The following is a 15,006-nucleotide window of genomic DNA, read 5'->3' as shown; positions in this document are numbered from 1 at the left end:
GGTAGGTTTGATGTGGCGTAGTGTCGGTGGGTTCGATGTGGCTTTGTGTCCTTGGTTCGATGTGGCGTTGTGTCGGTGGGTTCGATGTGGCGTTATGTTGGTGGGTTTGATGTGGCGAAGTATGGGTGGGTTCGATGTGGCGTTGTTTTGGTGGGATCGATGTGGCGTTGTGTCGCTGGGTTCGATGTGGCTTTGTGTTGGTGGGTTCGATGTGGCGTTATGTTGGTGGGTTTGATGTGGCGTTGAGTTGTGGGTTTGATGTGGTGTAGTGTCGATGTGGCGTTGTATTGGTGGGTTTGATGTGGCGTAGTGTCGGTGGGTTCGATGTGGCTTTGTGTCGATGGGTTCGATGTGGCGTTTTGACGATGTGGCGTTGTGTTGTGGGTTTGATGTGGCGTAGTGTCGGTGGGTTTGATGTGGCGTTGTGTCGGTGGGTTTAATATGGCATTGTGTAGTTTGGTTCGATGTGGCGTAGTATGGGTTGGTTCGTGGTTCGATGTGGCGTTGTGTAGTTGGGTTCAATATGGTGTTGTATAAGAAGGTTCGATGTGTCATTGTGTCGATAGGTTCGATTTGGCGTTGTGTCGATGTGGTGTTGTGTCGATGTGGCGTTGTGTCGATGGGTCCGATGTGGTGTTGTGTTGGTGGGTTCGATGTGGCGTTGTGTTGGTGGGTTCGATTTGGCGTTGTGTTGTGTGTTCGATGGGTGATTGTGTAGTTGGGTTCAATATGGCGTTTAGTCGGTGGGTTCGATGTGGCGTAGTGTCGGTGGGTTCGATGTGGCTTTGTGTCGATGGGTTCGATGTTGCGTTGTGGCGATGTGGCGTTGTGTTGTGGGTTTGATGTGGCGTTGTGTAGTTGGGTTCAATATGGCGTTGTGTAAGAAGGTTCGATGTGGCATTGTGTCGATAGGTTCGATTTGGCGTTGTGTCGATGTGGTGTTGTGTCGATGTGGCGTTGTGTCGATGGGTCCGATGTGGCGTTGTGTTGTGGGTTCGATGTGGCGTTGTATCAGTGGGTTCGATGTGGCGTTGTGTTGGTGGATTCGATGTGGCGTTGTGTTGTGTGTTCGATGGGTGATTGTGTAGTTGGGTTCAATATGGCGTTTAGTCGGTGGGTTCGATGTGGCGTAGTGTCGGTGGGTTCGATGTGGCTTTGTGTCGATGGGTTCGATGTGGCGTTGTGGCGATGTGGCGTTGTGTTGTTGGTTTGATGTGGCGTAGTGTCGGTGAGTTCGATTCGGCGTTGTGTTGGTGGGTTCGATGTGACATTGTGTAGTTGGGTTCGATTTGGCGTTGTGTCGGTGAGTTCGATTAGGCGTTGTGTTGGTGGGTTCGATGTGACATTGTGTAGTTGGGTTCGATGTGGTTTTGTGTAGTTTGGTTCAATATGGCGTAGTGTCGGTGGGTTCGATGTTGCGTAGTGTCCGTGGGTTCAATATGGCGTTGTGTAAGTAGGTTCGATGTGGCATTATGTCGATGGGTTCGATGTGGCGTAGTATTGGTGGGTTTCATGTGGCTTTGTGTCGATGGGTTCGATGTGGCGTTGTGTCGATGGGTTCGATGTGGCGTTGTGTTGGTGGGTTTGATGTGGCGTTGTGTTGGTGGGTTCCATGTAGCGTTGTGTTGGTGGGTTCGATGTGGCATTATGTTGGTGAGTTTGATGTGGCGAAGTGTGGGTGGGTTCGATGTGGCGAAGTGTCGATGTGGCGTTGTGTCGATGGGTTCGATGTGGCGTTGTGTCGATGTGGCGTTGTGTCGATGGGTTCGATGTGGCGTTGTGTTGGTGGGTTTGATGTGGCGTTGTGTTGGTTGGTTTGATGTGGCGTTGTGTTGGTGGGTTCGAGGTGGCGTTATGTTGGTGGGTTTGATGTGGCGTTGTGTTGGTGGGTATGATGTGGCGTTGTGTTGTGGGTTCGATAGGACATTGTGTAGTTGAGTTCAATATGACGTTTTGTCGGTGGTTCGATGTGGCGTTGTGTTGGTGAGTGGGTTCGATGTGGCGAAGTGTCGATGTGGCGTTGTGTTGTGGGTTTGATGTGGCGTAGTGTCGGTGGGTTCGATGTGTCGATGTGGTGGTGTGTTCGATGTGGCGTAGTGTCGGTAGGTTCTATGTGGCGTTGTGTCGGTGGGTTTGATGTAGCGTTGTGTCGGTGGTTCGATGTGGCGTTGTGTAGTTGGGTTCAATATGGCGTTGTGTAAGTAGGTTCGATGTAGCATTGTGTAGTTGGGTTTGATGGGGCGTTGTGTTGGTGGGTTCGATGTAGCGTTGTGTCGATGGGTTCGATGTGGCTTTGTGTCGGTGGGTTTGATGTGGCGTTGTGTTGGTGGGTATGATGTGGCGTTGTGTTGTGGGTTCGATAGGACATTGTGTAGTTGAGTTCAATATGACGTTTTGTCGGTGGTTCGATGTGGCGTTGTGTTGGTGGGTGCGATGGGGCGTTGTGTCGGTGGGTTCGATGTGGCGTTGTGTAGTTGAGTTAAATACGGTGTAGTGTCGATGGGTTCGATGTGGCGTTGTGTTGGTTGGTTCGATGTGGTGTTCTGTCGGTGGGTTCGATGGGGCGTTGTGTAGTTTGGTTTGATGTGGCGTAGTGTCGGCGTAGAATAGACATGGCTTTGTGAGTAAGGTCGACATATAATTTGTAGCAGCTTCATGGTTGAGCGTTAGTAGAATCGACATTGTGTTAGAAGAGTCGGTATGAAGTTGTATTAGTAGTAGTTAGTAAGAGGGAGAAACCGTTTCACATAATTCAATATCTCAGAAAATCATTGTTTGGCAGCAGAGCAGATTGCAAACATGGAAGTGATACATCACAGGACCTCCAGGTGTCTTCCTTCTTGTGAAACATGAAAGCGATATTTCACAGGACCTTCACGTGTCTTCCTTCTTGTGAAACATGAAAGTGATACATCACAGGACCTTCACGTGTCTTCCTTCTTGTGAAACATGAAAGTGATACATCACATGACCTTCACCTGTCTTCCTTCTTGTGAAACATGAAAGTGATACATCACAGGACCTTCCGGTGTCTCCCTTCTTGTGAAACATGAAAGTGATACATCACAGGACCTCCACCTGTCTTCCTTCTTGTGAAACATGAAAGCAATATTTCACAGGACCTTCAGGTGTCTCCCTTCTTGTGGAACATGAAAGTGATACATCACAAGACCTCCACCTGTCTTCCTTCTTGTGAAACATGAAAGTGATACATCACAGGACCTTCACCTGTCTTCCTTCTTGTGAAACATGAAAGTGATACATCACAGAACCTTCAGGTGTCTCCCTTCTTGTGAAACATGAAAGTGATACATCACAGAACCTTCAGGTGTCTTCCTTCTTGTGAAACATAAACGTGATACATCACATGACCTTCAGGTGTCTTCCTTGTTGTGAAACATGAAAGTGATACATCACAGGACCTTCACATGTCTTCCTTCTTGTGAAACATAAAAGTGATACATCACAGGACCTTCACATGTCTTCCTTCTTGTGAAACTTGAAATAATAAAAGTACATCAACATTAAATACTCGTGCATTCATTGTGATCCGAGGAATCAGCTGGCCTTTAATTTTACTTTCTAGATATGGCCGTCGATAGAAATAGACATGGAACATATATCAAACGGCTGTCGGAACCAGGGCGTGACTGCACGAGTTCCGCGTGCTGTTTGTTTATTGCAGATCATAATGCTGTACAAGGACACTGGGTCAAAGTCCACACTCCGGTTAAAACTTGAAGACTCATAGTCGTGGACTCATCGCTAGGAAATGTGGCAAGAAAAGCCTTCCACGCTGTAGAGGTTGTGGAAGTGGCCACAGGCAACCACGTTCTCACATCAGCGGTTGTTATTCACACGAGGTTGTGTCAAAACACAAATACATACTCATCATAATGAGTAGACAGTTGTCACTACAACTTGTCTGCAGCAGTTGTGAATTTATGAACGCCATCGACTCTACAGCGCGGACAACGGCCACAGACGGTGAGGGTACGAGCCTACACAAGTAAAGCCAGAATTTAACTGAGAATTAGGGCGCTGTCCATCCAAGCTATATGTATGTACGCATGTGTGGCCGACCCGATCCCAATCATCTTGCAGATTCATCATGGGTTGAGAAAAGGTCAAAGGTTCAAATCAAAGTTCATTGAACAGCATCAGACAGCTGATTTGGGGCCATGGTATGACGAAGGTTGTGTCAAGGGCGGTGGTTTCTGTGTGGCCTACTGAACTAGGTGTGCAGTCCACACCACCATCATTTCCATCACAACTCTGCTGTACTAAAGTCTTTAACCGAGCTGATGAGAGTTACCCACAATTGTGACGTTGATGAAAACATGTCCTTTTATTACACCAGAATACCTTGATCTAATATAGATAAAACTACTTTTCATGTGATCAAAATCCGACATCAAATGGACCAAAACTACCGCGTTTACAGCAAAGACAGGATAGTTTGTGGATGAGAACTTCTTTATTCAATTATGAAGCGACTTTTCGGTATAGATCCTGTCAAGCTTTTGCCACACCCCTTTCACAAAGCGACAAGGATCTATACCGAAAAGTCGCTTCATAATTGAACAAAGAAGTTGTCATCCATGAAATATATTGTCTTTACTCTTAATTACAAACTTCTAAAAACTCCAATCAAGCTGTTCACAAGTTTACAATAACTTCACTTAATACATGTAACTATTAATCCCTAAACGTATTGAATACGACATATAATTATATTTCTTAGTTATCAGGTCCACCTGTCTCCCCTCCCTGCCGTTCCCCAGTCAGATCTACCAAGGAGGTGCCTCACTGTTAAGTCTACGCTCCATCCTAAGACCCCCATTCCGCCGCGACAACAGGAGCGATGAGACGTTCCCCAACACTATTAGTAATGGTGCACATTGCATCTCGGGTCGGAGATAACATAAATACTTTCTCGCATTGTAGACACAGTGGCGGTTCTCCGCTAGAATTGTTGCTGTTCGTCTCGCCCTCCTTCCGAATCCTATCTGTCTCTTTCTCTGGTTTGTTTCACAGCTTCCCCCGATATTCTCTCGGCATAGTCCGGTTTTCCGACTCTCGCCCCAAGCGGGCCTGTAGCTCCGTGTATTACCTCGCCGTAATTACTACAAACAACACAGATTACTGGTGCAGCGTTGATGTTTATTTGAGTTGCGAAGCTGAGTCCATGCGCCACCTAGCGAGGAAGGAGACAATCAGCGTTCTTCAGCATAAAGCAGATACTGGCATGGAAACGTTATAAAGTGTGCGTTCACGTATCACAGGTACAATAAACTGCCATTCTTCGATTTGTACTACAAGTTCTAGTAAATACGTTTCCTTGTTTTTTCTGGTAACAGTGCTAATTATCCTGCAATAAACATTGTTCCCTGCATCAAACTATTCCTGCCATTTGCCTCATCATCCCAGGACTACGTGGTAAATACTGTTTGTGGTTCCTCACTTCCAAGAAGAAATATTATTCGTCCATGATACTTCATTTCCCAGGTTCATATGGTAACTGTTTAACATTTCTGTCATATATAACACGTAAGTGGCATGGTCTAGTTACAACTGTTGATGTTGCATTCTCTCCAAGCGCAGGGATCACGAAATATATTGTCATGATCGGTTGTCAGAAGAAACATCAGCTTTGAAAAATGACTGCCAGAGATGGAACTCCCAAACACACTCGAAATACTGGCGTTCACCGTTAACAAATCGCCACATTCTAGCAAGGCGCCAATGGTATTCAGAGCCTAAAAACTGGGGGAATCGCCGATGGTCTCGTGAAATGTTTCCAGATGAGTCCAGCTTCACTCTGGAGTTTCTGGATAAGCGTGGACGTCTCTACGAACGGACGTCATGCAAACGTCAACGTAAGGCAACGTGACAGATTCGGAGATGGGATCACTTTGACAGCCACAACGCAACTGCATATTGTCCTTGGAAGGGACACTGGATAGTACTACCGATTGTAACTGCGTAACTACGGATCGTATCTGACTGTCTTCAGCAGCAACACATCGCCAGAATGCAATGGCCAGCTATAAGTCCTGACCTTCCCCAGAGAACGTTAAAGGCAGCCAGCAACGTTAGCGGAACTTAGGTACTGCCAGAGGAGTGGACAAGACTCCCTCAAATTGTCATTGTGAGATTGATTCGGACCATCTCAAACGTTCAATGTTTTTATTACACATTCCTGTGGTCTGCCTTGGTTGTTTGCAATTGGTTTTGTTTGTATTCGAATCTACCACGCAATCCATTGTGGTCAAGCTTCTCTTCGGGTCGAAACATAATGTGACAAGTCCAAAGGTGGTCATGGCTGGGTTCACCTGCTATTCAGACACACGAAATCAAAGTGGTGTGGTGAGGTGAGGTGAAATGGGGTTTAACGTCGCGTCCAAGATTATTGCACTTATATAGCGACGTGCATGTACGTGTGTACGTGCCCCTTAATGCCGAGCGCCAGACAGGGTAACAGCAAGTTCCATCTTTCAACGTATTTTGATAAAACGCGGCCGGGGATCGAACCACGGACCTTCCGGTCTCCGGTCGGACGCTCCACCACTAGGGCACGGAGGTGGTACGAAATGAAGGACAAGGCGCAATCACACGGCATTCTTTATATTGATTGTTTAACGCCGCAATATTCCAGCTAGATAACGGCAGTCTGTACATAATCGAGTCTGGACCAGACAATCCAGTGATTTAAATCGATCATCATAAGCATCGATCAACGCAGTTGGGATACGATGGCATGCATCAACCAAGTTAGCGAGTCTGACCATCCGATACCGTTTGTCGCCTTTTACGACAAGCATGGGTTGCTGAAGATCTGTACTACCCCAGATCTTCACGGGTTGGCAGTCTTTATAGGGTAATGACCATGCATAGTAATATACGGCAGTCTTTATAAGTTAATGACCATGCATAGTAATATACGGCAGTCTTTATAGCGTTATGACCATGCATAGTAATAATATACGGCAGTCTTTATAGGGTAATGACCATGTATAGTAATATACGGCAGTCTTTTTAAAGTAATGACCATGCATATTAATATACGGCAGTCTTTATAAGGTAATGACCATGCATAGTAATATACGGCAGTCTTTAAAAGGTAATGACCATGCATAGTAATATACGGCAGTCTTTATAAGGTAATGACCATGCATAGTAATATACGGCAGTCTTTATAAGGTAATGACCATGCATAGTAATATACGGCAGTCTTTATAGGGTAATGAACATGCATAGTAATATACGGCAGTCTTTATAAGGTAATGAACATGCATAGTAATATACGGCAGTCTTTATAAGGTAATGACCATGCATAGTAATATACGGCAGTCTTTTTAAGGTAATGACCATGCATAGTAATATACAGCAGTCTTTTTAAGGTAATGAACATGCATAGTAATATACGGCAGTCTTTATAAGTTAATGACCATGCATAGTAATATACGGCAGTCTTTTTAAGTTAATGACCATGCATAGTAATATACGGCAGTCTTTATAGGGTAATGAACATGCATAGTAATATACGGCAGTCTTTATAAGGTAATGACCATGCATAGTAATATACGGCAGTCTTTTTAAGGTAAAGAACATGCATAGTAATATACGGCAGTCTTTATAAGTTAATGACCATGCATATTAATATACGGCAGTCTTTATAAGGTAATGACCATGCATAGTAATATACAGCAGTCTTTTTAAGGTAATGACCATGCATAGTAATATACGGCAGTCTTTTTAAGGTAATGAACATGCATAGTAATATACGGCAGTCTTTATAAGGTAATGACCATGCATAGTAATATACGGCAGTCTTTATAAGGTAATGACCATGCATAGTAATATACGGCAGTCTTTTTAAGGTAATGAACATGCATAGTAATATACGGCAGTCTTTATAAGTTAATGACCATGCATAGTAATATACGGCAGTCTTTTTAAGTTAATGACCATGCATAGTAATATACGGCAGTCTTTATAAGTTAATGACCATGCATAGTAATATACGGCAGTCTTTATAAGGTAATGACCATGCATAGTAATATACGGCAGTCTTTATAAGGTAATGAACATGCATAGTAATATACGGCAGTCTTTATAGGGTAATGAACATGCATAGTAATATACGGCAGTCTTTATAGGGTAATGACCATGCATAGTAATATACGGCAGTCTTTATAAGGTAATGACCATGCATAGTAATATAAGGCAGTCTTTATAAGGTAATGACCATGCATAGTAATATACGGCAGTCTTTATAAGGTAATGAACATGCATAGTAATATACGGCAGTCTTTATAGGGTAATGAACATGCATAGTAATATACGGCAGTCTTTATAGGGTAATGACCATGCATAGTAATATACGGCAGTCTTTATAGGGTAATGACCATGCATAGTAATATACGGCAGTCTTTATAGGGTAATGACCATGCATAGTAATATACGGCAGTCTTTATAAGGTAATGACCATGCATAGTGATATACGGCAGTCTTTATAAGGTAATGACCATGCATAGTAATATACGGCAGTCTTTATAGGGTAATGAACATGCATAGTAATATACGGCAGTCTTTATAAGGTAATGAACATGCATAGTAATATACGGCAGTCTTTATAGGGTAATGACCATGCATAGTAATATACAGCAGTCTTTTTAAGGTAATGACCATGCATAGTAATATACGGCAGTCTTTTTAAGGTAATGAACATGCATAGTAATATACGGCAGTCTTTATAAGGTAATGACCATGCATAGTAATATACGGCAGTCTTTATAAGGTAATGACCATGCATAGTAATATACGGCAGTCTTTTTAAGGTAATGAACATGCATAGTAATATACGGCAGTCTTTATAAGTTAATGACCATGCATAGTAATATACGGCAGTCTTTTTAAGTTAATGACCATGCATAGTAATATACGGCAGTCTTTATAAGTTAATGACCATGCATAGTAATATACGGCAGTCTTTATAAGGTAATGACCATGCATAGTAATATACGGCAGTCTTTATAAGGTAATGAACATGCATAGTAATATACGGCAGTCTTTATAGGGTAATGAACATGCATAGTAATATACGGCAGTCTTTATAGGGTAATGACCATGCATAGTAATATACGGCAGTCTTTATAAGGTAATGACCATGCATAGTAATATAAGGCAGTCTTTATAAGGTAATGACCATGCATAGTAATATACGGCAGTCTTTATAAGGTAATGAACATGCATAGTAATATACGGCAGTCTTTATAGGGTAATGAACATGCATAGTAATATACGGCAGTCTTTATAGGGTAATGACCATGCATAGTAATATACGGCAGTCTTTATAGGGTAATGACCATGCATAGTAATATACGGCAGTCTTTATAGGGTAATGACCATGCATAGTAATATACGGCAGTCTTTATAAGGTAATGACCATGCATAGTGATATACGGCAGTCTTTATAAGGTAATGACCATGCATAGTAATATACGGCAGTCTTTATAGGGTAATGAACATGCATAGTAATATACGGCAGTCTTTATAAGGTAATGAACATGCATAGTAATATACGGCAGTCTTTATAGGGTAATGACCATGCATAGTAATATACGGCAGTCTTTATAGGGTAATGACCATGCATAGTAATATACGGCAGTCTTTATAGGGTAATGAACATGCATAGTAATATACGGCAGTCTTTATAAGGTAATGAACATGCATAGTAATATACGGCAGTCTTTATAGGATAATGAACATGCATAGTAATATACGGCAGTCTTTATAAGGTAATGAACATGCATAGTAATATACGGCAGTCTTTTTAAGGTAAAGAACATGCATAGTAATATACGGCAGTCTTTATAAGTTAATGACCATGCATAGTAATATACGGCAGTCTTTATAAGGTAATGACCATGCATAGTAATATACGGCAGTCTTTTTAAGGTAATGACCATGCATAGTAATATACGGCAGTCTTTTTAAGGTAATGAACATGCATAGTAATATACGGCAGTCTTTATAAGTTAATGACCATGCATAGTAATATACGGCAGTCTTTTTAAGTTAATGACCATGCATAGTAATATACGGCAGTCTTTATAAGTTAATGACCATGCATAGTAATATACGGCAGTCTTTATAGGGTAATGACCATGCATAGTAATATACGGCAGTCTTTATAAGGTAATGACCATGCATAGTAATATACGGCAGTCTTTATAGGGTAATGACCATGCATAGTAATATACGGCAGTCTTTATAAGGTAATGACCATGCATAGTAATATACGGCAGTCTTTATAAGGTAATGAACATGCATAGTAATATACGGCAGTCTTTATAAGGTAATGAACATGCATAGTAATATACGGCAGTCTTTATAGGGTAATGACCATGCATAGTAATATACGGCAGTCTTTTTAAGGTAATGAACATGCATAGTAATATACGGCAGTCTTTATAGGGTAATGAACATGCATAGTAATATACGCCAGTCTTTATAGGGTAATGACCATGCATAGTAATATACGGCAGTCTTTTTAAGGTAATGACCATGCATAGTAATATACGACAGTCTTTTTTATGTTAATGAAAATACATAGTGATACACGGTAGTAGTTATTAGTTAATGAAAATACATAGTTATATACGGCAGTCTTTATAAGGTAATGACCATGCATAGTAATATACGGCAGTCTTTTTAAGGTAATGACCATGCATAGTAATATACGGCAGTCTTTATAAGGTAATGACCATGCATAGTAATATACGGCAGTCTTTATAATGTAATGAACATGCATAGTAATATACGGCAGTCTTTTTTAAGTTAATGAACATACATAGTGATACACTGTAGTATTTATTAGTTAATGAAAATACATAGTAATTATACGGCAGTCTTTATACTAGATTAGGGTAATGGCCATGCATAGTAATAGACGGTGGTCTTTATAGGGTAATGGCCATGCATAGTAATATACGGCAGTCTATATACGGTAATGAACATACATAGTAATATACGACAGTCTTTATAGGGTAATGGTCATGCACGGTAATATACGGCAGTCTTTATAGGGTAATGGTCATGCACGGTAATATACGGCAGTCTTTATAATGTAATGAACATGCATAGTAATATGCGGCAGTCTTTATAAAGTAATGAACATGCATAGTAATATACGACAGTCTTTATAGGGTAATGAACATGCATAGTAATACACGGCAGTCTTTATAGGGTAATGAACATGCATAGTAATACACGGTAGTCTTTATACTATATTAGGATAATGGCCATGCATAGTAATATACGGCAGTCTTTATATGGTAATGGCCATGCATAGTAATACACGGTAGTCTTTATTGGGTAATGAACATGCATAGTAATATACGGCAGTCTTTATACTATATTAGGATAATGGCCATGCATAGTAATATACGGCAGTCTTTATAGGGTAATGAACATGCATAGTAATATACGACAGTCTTTATAGGGTAATGAACATGCATAGTAATATACGGCAGTCTTTATAAGCTAATGAACATGCATAGTAATATACGGCAGTCTTTATAGGGTAATGGCCATGGATAGTAATATACGGCAGTCTTTATAAGGTAATGACCATGCATAGTAATATACGACAGTCTTTATAATGTAATGAACGTGCATAGTAATATACGGCAGTCTTTATAATGTAATGAACATGCATAGTAATATACGGCAGTCTTTATAGGGTAATGGCCATGCATAGTAATATACGACAGTCTTTATAAGGTAATGAACATGCATAGTAATATACGGCAGTCTTTATAAGGTAATGGACATGCATAGTAATATGCGGCAGTTTTTATAGGGTAATGAACATGCATAGTAATATACGACAGTCTTTATAGGGTAATGGCCATGCGTTGTAATATACGGCAGTCTTTATAGGGTAATGAACATGCATAGTAATACACGGCAGTCTTTATAGGGTAATGAACATGCATAGTAATATACGGCAGTCTTTATAAGGTAATGAACATGCATAGTAATATACGACAGTCTTTATAGGGTAATGGCCATGCATAGTAATATACGACAGTCTTTAGAGGGTAATGGCCATGCATAGTAATATACGGCAGTTTTTATAGGGTAATGAACATGCATAGTAATATACGGCAGTCTTTATAGGGTAATGAACATGCATAGTAATATACGGCAGTCTTTATACTATATTAGGATAATGGCCATGCATAGTAATATACGGCAGTCTTTATAAGGTAATGAACATGCATAGTAATATACGGCAGTCTTTATAGGGTAATGAACATGCATAGTAATATACGGCAGTCTTTATAGGGTAATGAACATGCATAGTAATATACGGCAGTCTATATACGGTAATGAACATGCATAGTAATATACGGCAGTCTTTATAGGGTAATGAACATGCATAGTAATATACGGCAGTCTATATACGGTAATGAACATACATAATGATACACGGCTGTCTTTATAGGGTAATGGCTATGCATAGTAATAGACAGTAAATGTCCCATTGCTTGCCTCCAGGGCCTTTTTAGCAGCATATTTGCGTCATATCGGTCCCATTTCCAGTCAATTGTTTGCGTGATCCAGTCTCAATTATTTTGAAACCTCTGTTATATATTGAAACACTGCAGACTGTTGCGTTACAAAACATTTACACACCGTCTCATACAGAGATACACATTTTTCTCACAGTTCCTCTTTACGAATACATATATATTTTTATTCCCGCAGCTTCTAACAGGTTTCCGAAATGGAAGGGATTTGCCCTACCTTCCTTCTTGTCGGAATCCGTGCTGTCAGTAGGAATTGAATGTGTTTCAAGAACAACGGTTTCTTGAGAAAGTAGCACAATTTATTCAATTTTCTCGCAAATATGATACTTTACGAACCGTTTACATAAATGATCTCGAGTTGAGGTACCATTTAAAAAGACAAATAAGCAAGGTTGTTGAGAACAGGATAAAGTATGTCTTTGAAGAAAAGAGAATAAAATAGATTTCCAAATGAGGACCGTAGGGTCGTCTTCTCGAATGCTTTGTGTCGGCACGCGTCAGGACGATGGTTGTTTTATCCAGGCGATGAGTGGCGGCTCCTGACAATAACAACCTGACAGCGTGTTTTGACATCGACATCCCTACCTCCACACACCGACAATGCTGTGTGGAGCCCAAGCCTTCATTCATAAACAAGCATATTACACGCGAATCACGTTACAACGTTGACAGTAACTTGTCTGGATCGTGCGCCACTGTAATAGCCTTTGTAGCTTTGGGGGTTAAGTAAATATATGGTAAATATAAACAACACTATCCAGGACTACAAAATAGTTCAGTTCTCAATTATTTTGTTCTTCCTTCATCATATTGACACATCCTCTGTCTTCTTCCAAGTCATGGTGTGCCTGTGGGTGGTCCGGGAAGTTGGGCTGGGACGGGTAACTCGGGTACCCGGTCGGGTGGGTACTGAGTAGGACCCGGGTAACCAGAGGACTACCCGGACCCGTGTGTAGTCATGTGATATAGTTTAATGACAAAAATTATCTAGAACTCTATGGTCAGAATACAAGTCATTAATGTTCGCATTTCTTTCTGACTATGCACCATTCTTTCTGACTTTTCATATGGTTGAATGAAAATAAAACTTAAGTCAACTTCAGTGTATGCATGACCAGATCGTTTAATACATGTATCTAAATACGTTTTGCAAGTGCTGTGGTGAAACAATTCCCAATCGGACATTTTGTATCTCTTGAGGCCTGCAGTGGGTACCCGGGTAGGATCGGGTAATAGGGGGTGGGTACCCGGGTAGTAAATTTGGACTCGCCCCAGCCCTACCGAGAAGACAGTCGCTCAGTGAAACATGCTTGTAAGAACACTCAAGGCGTTCTGCATTGTCCATGCTGTCAGCCACTGATTTGCCTCGCCAAGAATAGGTTACATGCGGTCGCCTTGATATATATGGAATAGTCACTCACTCGTTCCGTTATATCTGAACCAGGCAGTGAGAGGGTGAGTTTTGTTTACGACACTTTAAACAGTAATTCTGTTATAACACTGCACAAAAGGGGCTGACTCAACATGGCTCATAATCCTAGATTTCTGTTACGTCTGAGCACGCAACTCTGCATAGCGAATTGCTGTGCTTTGGACGACTGGGAACTAGGGTCAATGTATATTTGTTATATCCGAACCAAGGAAAAAGGGCATATGTTTATTCGTTACATCAGAAACGGGGGACTAGGGTCTATGTTCATTAGTTATATCCGAACCAGGGAACTGGGGTCTATGTTAAGTCGTTATATCCGAACCTGGGAACCGGGGTCTATGTTCATTCGTTATATCCGAACGAGGGAACTGGGGTCTATGTTTAGTCGTTATATCCGAGCCAGGGAATTGGGGTCTATGTTTAGTCATTATATCCGAAGTCGACTGTAACCGTCCTGGGCTGAGGGGCGGATTTCATCTTCATCTGCAGGTTGTTCTTCTAACCAGGATAACGAGTTACTGCCAGCTGGAAATGTTCCTCCAGAGTATAAAGCGGTATTCGTGTGATATATCAGCTTTATGCCAATTAAACAGTCCGATCTATTTTTTCGTAATTAGTTCATCTATAGTCCAATGTACGTGATCGTCTGTAAAGAATGTCCGGCTCAGTGGAGTAAAGTTCGAACCTAGAACACCAACCTTTCGAAACTTCGAAACTTTTCCTCATTACTCCAGTGTCTGATATTTTGAAATGACAACAAAGTAATGAATGAATCTTATTTTGCAAGTTCAAAGTGCACAAATAGGAAGTTCTTATTCAGTCTGTGCGTGACGTGAATGCAAGAGTAGTAGCGGAAGTCGATGTTAACAGTGATCTCCAGTGACGAGTTGGAAAATCAGTTTTCAGGACTGAAAACCAAATTGAAAAGTTCCCGACGACTGAATTAGTTCGATTCACACTTACTTGTACACG

This window comes from Haliotis cracherodii, unplaced genomic scaffold, assembly GCF_022045235.1.
Source record: "Haliotis cracherodii isolate W230 unplaced genomic scaffold, xgHalCrac1.p SCAF_9, whole genome shotgun sequence".
NCBI lineage: Eukaryota > Metazoa > Mollusca > Gastropoda > Lepetellida > Haliotidae > Haliotis > Haliotis cracherodii.
The sequence above is the reverse complement of the archived record's forward strand: the minus strand, read 5'-3'. Positions refer to the sequence as shown.